This window comes from Malaclemys terrapin, chromosome 1 (genome assembly GCF_027887155.1).
Source record: "Malaclemys terrapin pileata isolate rMalTer1 chromosome 1, rMalTer1.hap1, whole genome shotgun sequence".
Classification (NCBI taxonomy): Eukaryota; Metazoa; Chordata; order Testudines; family Emydidae; genus Malaclemys; species Malaclemys terrapin.
Genome location: NC_071505.1, coordinates 167590495 through 167600742, shown reverse-complemented (window position 1 = coordinate 167600742; position 10248 = coordinate 167590495). Strand labels below are relative to the sequence as shown.

General features: G+C 44.3%; 1 long non-coding RNA gene across 1 annotated transcript; it reads left to right on the top strand.

Moving 5' to 3' along the window:
• The first annotated feature begins 3984 nt into the window (after window positions 1–3984).
• Window positions 3985–7956, top strand: LOC128830570 (uncharacterized). Its single transcript, XR_008443605.1, has 2 exons — window positions 3985–4081; window positions 7491–7956. It is a non-coding gene; the product is annotated as an uncharacterized LOC128830570 (long non-coding RNA).
• The last annotated feature ends 2292 nt before the right edge of the window (window positions 7957–10248 follow it).

Below are 10248 nucleotides of genomic sequence, written 5' to 3'. Positions count from 1 at the left end.
GGGGGAAATCCCAAAAAGCCGGACATGTCCGGGAAAATCGGGACATGCGGGGCCGGCCGTGCGGGTGCTCGGGGGCCGGGCCAGCGGTGCGGTGCCGGGGGCTTGGGGCCGGGCCGGCGGAGCGGTGCCAGGCCGGGAGCTCGGGGGCCGGGCCAGCGGAGCAGTGCCGGGCTGGGGGCTCGGGGGCTTGGGGGCCGGGCTGGCGGAGCGGTGCCAGGACGGGCCGGGGGCTCTGAGGACGGGCCGGCGGTGCGGTGCGGTGCCGGGGGCTCAGGGGACGGGCCGGCGGTGCCGGGACGGGCTGGGGACCGGCGGTGCTGGACGGGCCGGGGGTGCTCGGCCGGGGGCCCGGAGGCCGGGCCGGGGACCGGCAGTGCTGGGCGGGCCGGGGGTGCTTGGCCGGGGGCCCAGGGGCTGGGCCGGGGACTGACAGTGCTGGGCGGGCCGGGGGTGCTCGACCGGGCCCGGGCCCAGCACCCCAGGGCCCGAGCCGACCCAGGCTGGAGACGCCGGGGGGGCCAGACTGGGCCGCGCCTCCTCCCCCCACGCTCCCCTTACCTGCTTCAGGCTTCCCGCGAATCAAATGTTCGCGGGAAGCAGGGGAGTGGGCGGAGACTTTGGGGAAGGGGCGGAGTTGGGGGGTTGGGGGCGGGGCCGGGGCTCCATGGAGTGTCCTCCTTTTGGAGGCACAAAATATGGTAACCCTAGCATATGACATGATCTGGCCTACAGGCCTACTGTACAAACTGTCACTGGTCCTACCGAAATGGGTGTTAGGGACCAGGATGTAGGAGGTTTGGCCTAGTGATCAGAGCAGGAGTAAGAACTCAGAGCCAGGACCGGTAACTGATGGTTGGAAACATGGTGTAAGGGTAGGAACCGGAGGAGAGGCAAGGAACAGGCACAGATCAAGAGCATGTGGGAACTAAGAGTGAAGGCAGGGGTCAGGCAGGAGCCAAGGGCAGTTCAGGAGTGGAGTAGGAATCAAGAACAGGGTTGGGTGCCGAATGCAGGAAACAGGCACAAGCAAAGTCTGATGCAGCAACAATAGGGTAGCACCTAGTTTCTGAGGCTAGGTCTACACTACCCGCCTGAATCGGCAGGTAGAAATCGACCTCTCGGGTCTTGAGACCCTAGTGCACAGCTGTAGTGAGCATGAAACATCTGTAGAAAAAGACAGAACAGGGATTTTCTCTTTTCTGTTCCTGGAGTTTAATTCTTCTTTCTTAAATAAATAAATAAATAAATAAAATAAAGTATACTCCTAAATTGTTATTATTCTTATTCTTTTTTACTCAGTTTTACCTCAGACACATACATTTGGCAATGAAAGTAGGACTGAAGTGGGATCTGTGTTCCCTGGCTCCGACTCTTCATCTCAGAGTGTTGAACTGGCAGTTTTCTGATTGACAGTTAGTTAATTATTCATTCAGATTAGATCATATGTTTCTGAGTATTTTGCTCTTCTTTGTGATCAGAATATTTATATTACATTGACATTTTTCTTTACATTCTCATGATTTGGACCCCTTTCCCATGCCTGCCTGCAGAGGGAGACTCGTGGCAAAAACTGGCTCGCTTGGGCAGCTTTTCCTTCTGTATTTTTCAGAATGTTTTCCCTGATGAGGCCCCAGGATTATTGCAAACCAGTCACAGGAAGAGCTGCTGCTCAATTAGGCGAGAAGAAACTTGAAGGAAAAAAAGAATAAAGCCAGCAAATTGCTTGAGATAACAATCTCCCCCCACCAGTGTGTCTCTGTAACTAAGAGGATTAGCTGAACTTTATGTGTCATACCAAAACTGACAATAAGCAACAGTGACTTCCCCCCGCTGGCGCTTGTACCTTCACATGTTTCATTTTCCTGCTGGTACTACAGCCTTGCCCCTTGCCAACTGACAAACTTGAATATCATGAATATCATGGCTCCTTTCCTTTCCTCCTTCCTTAAAGATTTATGACTAAAAAACAAACAAAGCCCAGCTGCTGCACTGACACAATGTATTTCTCCCCCTCTTCAAGAACATGCCTCTTTTTGGAGAGCGCAAGCTTGCAAGAAGAGGTATGGGGCTGCTGTGTTCTTTTTGGCTTCAGCTAAGCTTATTGCTTTATGACAGAGAAACAAAGACAGTGGCCCCAAATCTGCTCCTATGGAAGTCAATGGCAAAGCTTCCACTGGAACAGGATCAGTCCAGAAAGAGAGAGAAAGCAGAAGCCCAGTTGACACAGGACTCAACCAAGCTAAGACCCCATTTAGACATGGTTCCATACAAAGTAATTTAATCACAATTTGGCCCCATCCATCCTGAACAGCCAAATATATTTAGCTGGGATTGTTGTTTAAACAGAATTTTAAACTAGGTGAGCAGACTCCATGAAACCCACTGTGGAGTTTGCCAGAGAAAGATTGGTCTGAGAGAAAGAATTGGAATGAGAGAGGGAGTATTTTCGCTCTTCCCCTTTAGTCATAGATACTATTCCTATGAAAACAGGTTAAAGCTAAGCTTCTTACAGGGTCCAGAGGAAATGTAGCAAAAATGTGAAAGCAAAACATTACCAGTATCTGCAGGGCAGCATAGAGGCACATGAAGAAAGTAAGCAGCTGTACCCTCTGTAGTAATAAGAGAGGCTGAGACATAAGCCCTTGTATCAGAGGCCTGGTATGAGGCAGGACCTGCTCACAGAATTTGGCAAGGGCAGGGCTGATATCTAACCACACCCTCTTGAGGAGATTGAGGAAGAAATAATGGATATAGCACGCAAGAGGGGCTGGGAGAGGGAGGACTGAGAGCTGGGTTCAGAGATCTTTTAGATTGATATAAAACAAATACCAACACTAAAGAGTCTTTTTTTTTTTAATCACTGTTCTAAACAAGTTGGGATGTGGGACTCAGGTCATCATGGGCAGGGTTTGAGGTGAAATGTTTGAGGCTTGCAAAATATGCAAAAGATTGGTGATGTGTGATAAAATACAGGGAATTTTCCAGTTTTTTGGAAGGCGTTTTATTTAAACCAGTTTTTTGTGCTGGTCACACTCACATTGCTACACAACTCCTTGAATCTAAGGCTATATCTACACTACTCAGCTGGATTGGCGGGCAGTGATCGATCCAGCAGGGGTGGATTTATTGTGTCTAGTCTAGACGCGATAAATTGACCCCCGAGCGCTCTCCCGTCAACTCCTGTACTCCAGCTCGGCGAGAGGCACAGGTAGAGTTGACGGGGGAGCGGCAGCAGTCGACTCACTGCGGTGAAGACACCACGGTAAATCGATCTAAGTACGTGGACTTCAGCTACGTTATTCACGTTGCTGAAGTTGCGTAACTTAGATCGACACCCCTCCCCCAGTGTAGACCAGGCCTAAGGGCTTATCTATACTTGAAATGCTACAGTGGCGCAGCTGAACTGTTGCAGCTGTGCTGCTGTAGTGCTGCATTGTGGACACTGCCTATGCTGACAGGAGGGGTTCTCCCATCAGCCTAGCTAATCCACCTCCCCAAGAGGTGGTGGGTAGGTCGATAGAAGAAGTATTCTGTGGGCCAAGTGCTGTCTACTCGGGGTTAGACATGCTTCACTATGCTGCTAGGGATATGGATTTTCCACACTCCTGAGAGACATAGTTAAGTCAACTTAATTTTCTAGTGTAGACCAGGCTTTAGTCAAAGCATTGTGATGTTACTGCACTTTAAAATGGCACAAGCAGGTACACTCTGGCAACATAAATTAAGAATAGTAGCTGGGGGTTCCTCCTGTGCATAGCTTCACAGAGAGCAAAGTGTATGTGTTGAGTGGGAGAAATGCTTAGAACCAGACTTGGACTTTTAATCCCAAAATATGTAGAGGCTGGGACACTGTAAAAATGTCTGCTGTGCAGCCAAGGGTTAAGATGGCCTTGTTACTCCACAACAACTTCTGTCTACGATGTGTGCAGCATTAGTTTTTGTTTAAAGGGGCCCTGATCCCATCCCTTTTTCCAATAGATATGAAATGGAACGTGTCTACCTTTGAACTGCGCCCAGCAGCGCTGCAAGATTCAGTGAATGAAGGACACCGTATCCAATTGAAATTACAGAGGAATTTGAGGTAGGCAGAATGTATTTACCCAATTGGAATTTAAACTGTGAAATTAAAAGGAAATATTCAAGGATAATGGGGCAGAGAGATTCCCTAATCTTTACCTGGCCCCGGCTGTGTGTCAGAAAACTCTGAAGAGGGAATAAGCAAAGAACCTGTCCTGGAATAAAGGGTAGGGAGAGAATAAAGACAATGTTTTCAATAGCGCCCAGCTCCAGCTGCGTATTTGTTTCATAGGCTCTGCCTATGCTAAGAAAATGACTTGTGGTTGATAAAAGTTGTCAAATGTGTATCCCTCCTGGCCCCCAGGGTCAAAAACAATTGGGTTACTAGTGTAAACAGGGCCAAAGCATTTCCAATGCCTCTAACAGAAAGTGTGTTAGATTCTTGTGGAATGAGGAGTTCAGAACTCTTTCTGCAATGGGCGTGAAACACATTTTGGCCCTCTCTACAGTATCTATTTGGCCTCTATTACTGTAGTATCTGAGCACCTCACAAACATTAATGAATTAATCCTCACAACAATGTTTTGGGTGATGTCCCTTTGGTAGCTGGAGGAGCAGAATGTTTGAAGCAGAAGGTTCTATGGCAGTTGGAAATGACAGTTGTGGATGGCAATTTGAACTGGGCAGCTGGAGAAAATTGAATAATGTATGGTGACAGCTGCAGGATCCCCCCTGACCAGACAGACAAGGAACAGTCAGGAAGAAAAAGTTAACAGAACACAATGAACAGTGTGTGTGGACTCTGGTGAAAGCAATGACAGTGAGCTGAAGAAACCAATAGGAGGAAGGACAATCTTTGTGGTTAATACACAGGAAAGGGAGTGAGGTGTCCTAGTCCTACCTGTGTAACAGACTCACAATGTGACTTTGGGCAAGTCACTTAAATCTCTCCGTGCCTCAGTTTCCCCCACAGTAACACTGTGATGATGATATTTCCCTACCCAGTGTGCATGCGGAGTTGTGAAGCATTCGGAGGCTACAGTGGTGATGATCATGGAAATGCTTATATATCAATAGAACCAGAGAGGAAGTGAGAGCAGAGAATGAGAAGCAGATTGAAAAACTCACATGAAAAGATGAGTGCGCTCCTGGTGATTATCTCTCCCTTTTCTGAGTATGTGTGAAGGGTCTGAATTACTGCCTGAACTGCCTCATTAAATATAAAAATAAAACCTCATGTTTCTTTTCCTACATGTTCTATTCCTTATCTCCAAAATAGGAGTTAGCTGGTTATAGTGAGGGTTAAAGAGTTCTGGGGTGATCTGCTACACTGCAGTAGTTTCATCAGTCTGAGATCGAGAGTGTCAGTCACAACTATCAGAATAGGGGAGTTTAGGTCATCCTTCCTCAAATATAGAGACAACAAGAGAGGGATGCAGGCAGAGAGCAAAGAAAGCCATCTGGTAAAAGGGAGCTGGAGAACTTGAAGTGTATATTGAAAGCCAGAGAGGTGAGTAGGGAACTACAATGGAGTACGTATGAAATGGATATTCTTTGCCTCTCTGCTGCTATGCACACAGCAGTCCACATGTAGGGAGTGATGTCCTTTTAACAGGAAAGGGGGAAAATGTTGGAGTCAAACATGTGCACAAGAGAGTCAGCTTTTTGGAACAGGGGACTCTGGCTCATCCCACTGCAGCTATAGTAAAAATTAAAGAGGCATGTGGGGATTGGTGAGAGAGAGGAATGATGGTCTTGAGGTTAAATCACTGACTTTGGGACTCAGGCGATGTGGGTTTAATTCCTAATTCTGCCACAGGCTTCCTCTGTGACCTTGACAAATTGCTTATGGGTAGGCTTGGCAGAATTCAATTTTTATATTTTTATAATCTCAGCAGAAAGTATTGATGTTTATTTTTTAAGCATTTATTTCTATTTTTATCCATTTAAATTTACACAGTTGCAGGAAATTATGAGGCATCAAACAACAGGGAGTATTCAGACAATAATAATTTAATGACAATTAACACTAAGGTATAAAAAGTTAAAGCTTTATAACCATTAAAACACAAATTGTCAACATCACATGTCAAAATATACAAAGTAAATATCCTTAAATCAAACTTGAATAAGTTCTCAAGTAGCATTTTGATTACTTTGCCTATTTATAAATTTTGATAATTATCGATGGAAATATTTTTTGGTCGGTTTGTGTATGTATGGTGAAACTGACATTTGCCAACAACAATCTGATCCTTCCTAGCCTACTTATGCGCTTTGCTCTCTGCTCTTCACTTCCCCATCTGTAAACGGGGGATAATAATTCCTCCTTTCTGTCATGCTTTGCCTGTCTTCTCTTTAGATTGCAGACTCTTTGGGGCAGTGGCTGTCTTTTATTATGTGTATATACAGCATCTAGCACAAATGGTGCCACAATCTCAGCTGGGATCTCTATAAGAAGTGTGGATACTGCCTGTGGGAACTGGAGAAAAGCCAAAGAGAGAGGTGTTCAAAATGAGCCTGAATTGTGAGAGAGTCAGAGAGGTGAATGGTGTGGAAGTGAGAGGGGGATCTAAGAGGAAGGGGGCTACACAGCAGTGATATTTCTTTCCTCTGCTGCTGTGCTAATGGCAAGCAGAATGTTCAAAGGCTGATACCTCATTAAGAGGAGAAAGGACAGAATGTTAGGACCATACGTTTCCATGGCAGTTGGGGGGGGGGGCAGTTTTAAACAGTGCATGAGAAGACATAAGAAAGCACGGTGATAGGAGCAGCACCTCCTTGAGGAGGATAGGAACAGGCTGGGAAGAAAAAATAATTGGGAGGAAAGAAAGTATGTGAAAAGAACAGCATCGGGGACATGAGCACAAGCTGCAGAAGGGAAATTTAATGGAGCAAGAGAAGAAGCCAGGGAGAAAGTTAGAGCATAGAAACTGCCAGGGGGGTGGGGGAGAATCAGCTGAGGAAGCCCCTTCCAAAAATAGGTGCATACAGCATGCTTCTTAATTTCTCCCTGAACTAGGGCTGTGTGAAGGATTGGATTTGCTGCCCAATCTGCCTTTTGCTTGTATATAATTATCTGTATTTCTTTTGCCCCCCCAGTGCAGTAAATTATTGTCTATAAAACAGTAATAAGTTAGAGCTGGTGATGGGTAGAGGCAATACTACTAGCACTGAAGATCTGGGGTCATAGACACAACTAGCAGTACAGGGGACGGTAGGGCATCTAACCTCAATGACTGGAACAACCAGAGATCTGGGGGGAATTGTGAAAAGAGGTCTAGAGTAGGGATTGGGAATTAGAAATGGGTATATACTGTAAAAAAAAAAAAAAAAAAAAAAAATTCAACTGAATTTTTAAAAGAAATTCCATTGACTGAATGTATGCCCTTTTTGCATGTGTTCATTTTGAATATTGCATTAAGTGAATTCACTGGCAGGAACATTCACCTAAATGGAGATTTTTTTTGCAGATTTTGAACTTACATGTGCAAGTATTCATACCAGAAACCTGATTCTATGTGTTGCACTTATCCAGTCAGGGAACAGAAGCAAACTGGGGGCTCCATCCTGCCAGGGGCTAAGCACTCTGGTCCCAGATCAATGAAGAACTTAAGCATATTCTTACCATCAAGCATGTGAACAGTCTCGTTGACTTCAACAGGACAGCTTATGGACTCAAAATTATGCAAATACTTAACTGTTTTGAGGAATTGGAGCCTCAGTACCTTGCAGAATTGAGCTATGTGTCGCCTATGTGTCAAATCATCTTGAATTTCAAATAATCACAACAAATTGCTTGTGAATAAGACACAGGCCAAGAAATATTTGGCAAAAAAATTCAAATAAGAAATAAACTTGAGAAAATCACAATCTGTTTGAAGACAATTCACAACAGAGATAGAGGCAAGATTTGTCCAATAAATTATTCATTACCAATGATTTGCCAAGCTTTACTGGATATATAGCCACAGAGACCTGGGTTACGCCTTGGGGAAAGAGCCAGAAAGAGATGCGTCAAAGTAAACCTGAGAGGAGAATGCAGATAGAGATCCAGAGAAGTCTCTGGAGAGGGAGCCAGAGAGGTTATGTGGGCAGATATGATGGAGTACAAAGGGAGTGCTGTTCTTTTGCTGTTAAACAAAGCTAGTCAAACAGGAACCATATTTTGGATGATATTCCTGAAGATTGTGGAAGGTTGCATCTTGGAATTACAGTTGGGGATGATAACTTGAATCAGGTAGATGCAAGAGCAAGAAAGAAGATTAAATGTGATTAAATAGGTTGTCCTCGAGAAGACGAGAGAGAAGCATCATTTAGAGACGATGGTAATAGGAAGCCGCATACAGGTGTGATAGTGCAGGGATGAGATGAGAAGCAGTGGGAGAGGAGATTAAATGCATGCAAGAGTTGAGCTGCGTAGAGTCTTAAAGGTGCAGACAAAGGGCCAGTTTCTTTGGTGAGGTGTGATCACTTTAGCTGTACTGCTGATGTAATCTGGCCTAAAATTGGATTGGCTGGCCCATGGAGGACAAGCTGGAGGCAAAATTGAAGAGTAGCAATCCAGTGTGCTTCTGTTTACATTTTCAATCTGGAGAGTCATCCATCCTTAGTTACAAATGGGTCCTCTGAATGATAACGTATCTAATAAGTAGCATGGAATATCATCAAAAAGAATGTAGACATGGAACCAATGTGATTAGAAGGCCTTTCTTTACCATTCCATAGCACAGTCAATTTCCACCAATATATTCTGGGATATTAGGAGACTTTACAGTAGGAACAAAAATCACATACTCAGAAGAACACTCCTAGACTGTTTTCAAGAAAAAATTCTTTCTGATGCAGCCCTTAAGGGGCAGCTCTGCTCTAATCTTTCCCACGCCTCTCTTTTTTGGATCCTCCAGTGCAGGGGTCGGCAACCTTTCAGAAGTGGTGTGCCAAGTCTTCATTTATTCACTCTAATTTAAGGTTTCGCGTGCCAGTGATACATTTTAACGTTTTTAGAAGGTCTCTTTCTCTAAGTCTATAATATATAACTAAACTATTGTTGTATATAAAGTAAATAAAAATTTTAAAATTAAATTAAAATGCAGAGCCCCACGGATCGGTGGCCAGGACCTAGGCAGTGTGAGTGCCACTGAAAATCAGCTCATGTGCCGCTTTCGGCACGCGTGCCATAGGTTGCCTACCCCTGCTCCAGTGTCTGCCTCTGCTGCTGCTCATAACTTTTTCCAGCAGCAGAATGCAAGATACGGTTCTTCCCAGTGTCATTGTTACCCAGAGTTTTGAATATTAGTAGTGAAACTGATTGGAGTTTTTGTTGTTTTGGGGTCTGATCCAAAAAAGTCTATCGAAGTCAATGGAAAGACTCCTAATGGACTTCAGATCAGGCCTTTAGTGAAAAATATTGCATAGACTCTCTTCAGTTTCTTCTTTTTCTTTATATGGGGTATAATATTCCTAGCTTTTGTATGTAGATGTGTGCAACAAAATATTATAAGGAATACGATTAAAGTTCTTAATCATTTTAAATTAATTCTCCTGAGTTTTTAAACTCAGCAACGTGACCAGCAATGTTTTCTCACCTCACTGGTTTAAGATTATTGTCCACTCTTCTTTGTAAGGCTATGGAAGTTTTTAACATAAAGCCAATTTTAGTTGTAGACCCCAATTATACATTGTCTACTTTTGATGAGTGGGGCACAAAGTCTGACTCTCTTTTCCTTTTGGGCCAGTCAAATTTGATGCAGAGTATAGGAGAGGTTAAAGTATTTGTTTAAGAGAGATCTCCCTGGAGTTCTGTGTTGTCCAAGACTGGAGATGTGTTATGACGGGTTTCTTTAAAGAGAAAATTACTTTCCTGTAATTGTTCTTCTCTGAAGATATGAAAGACCACCACTCACACACCTTGCTCTGCACAGAATTGAAGGTTGTATTTCATTTTCTTATTATTCAATTCCCTTTTATACATAGGGGATTAATTTCACTTTGAGCTTGGGGAGTACCTGTCTTGCACATAACAGTTGTGATGGGTATTTTCACAGAACACCACTTGCAGATTTTGCTTTTTTTTGATGCCTCATCAATCTAACCATTATATTTGAAGATGTTTTAATTTAGGGTTATCTATTTTACTTACTCTGATTCCCTATGTATGCTACTCCCCAGCAGCTTGCTAGCAGTAAAATAGTTAATAAAAACCAAATCAGAATGTGCCATGAGCATTTC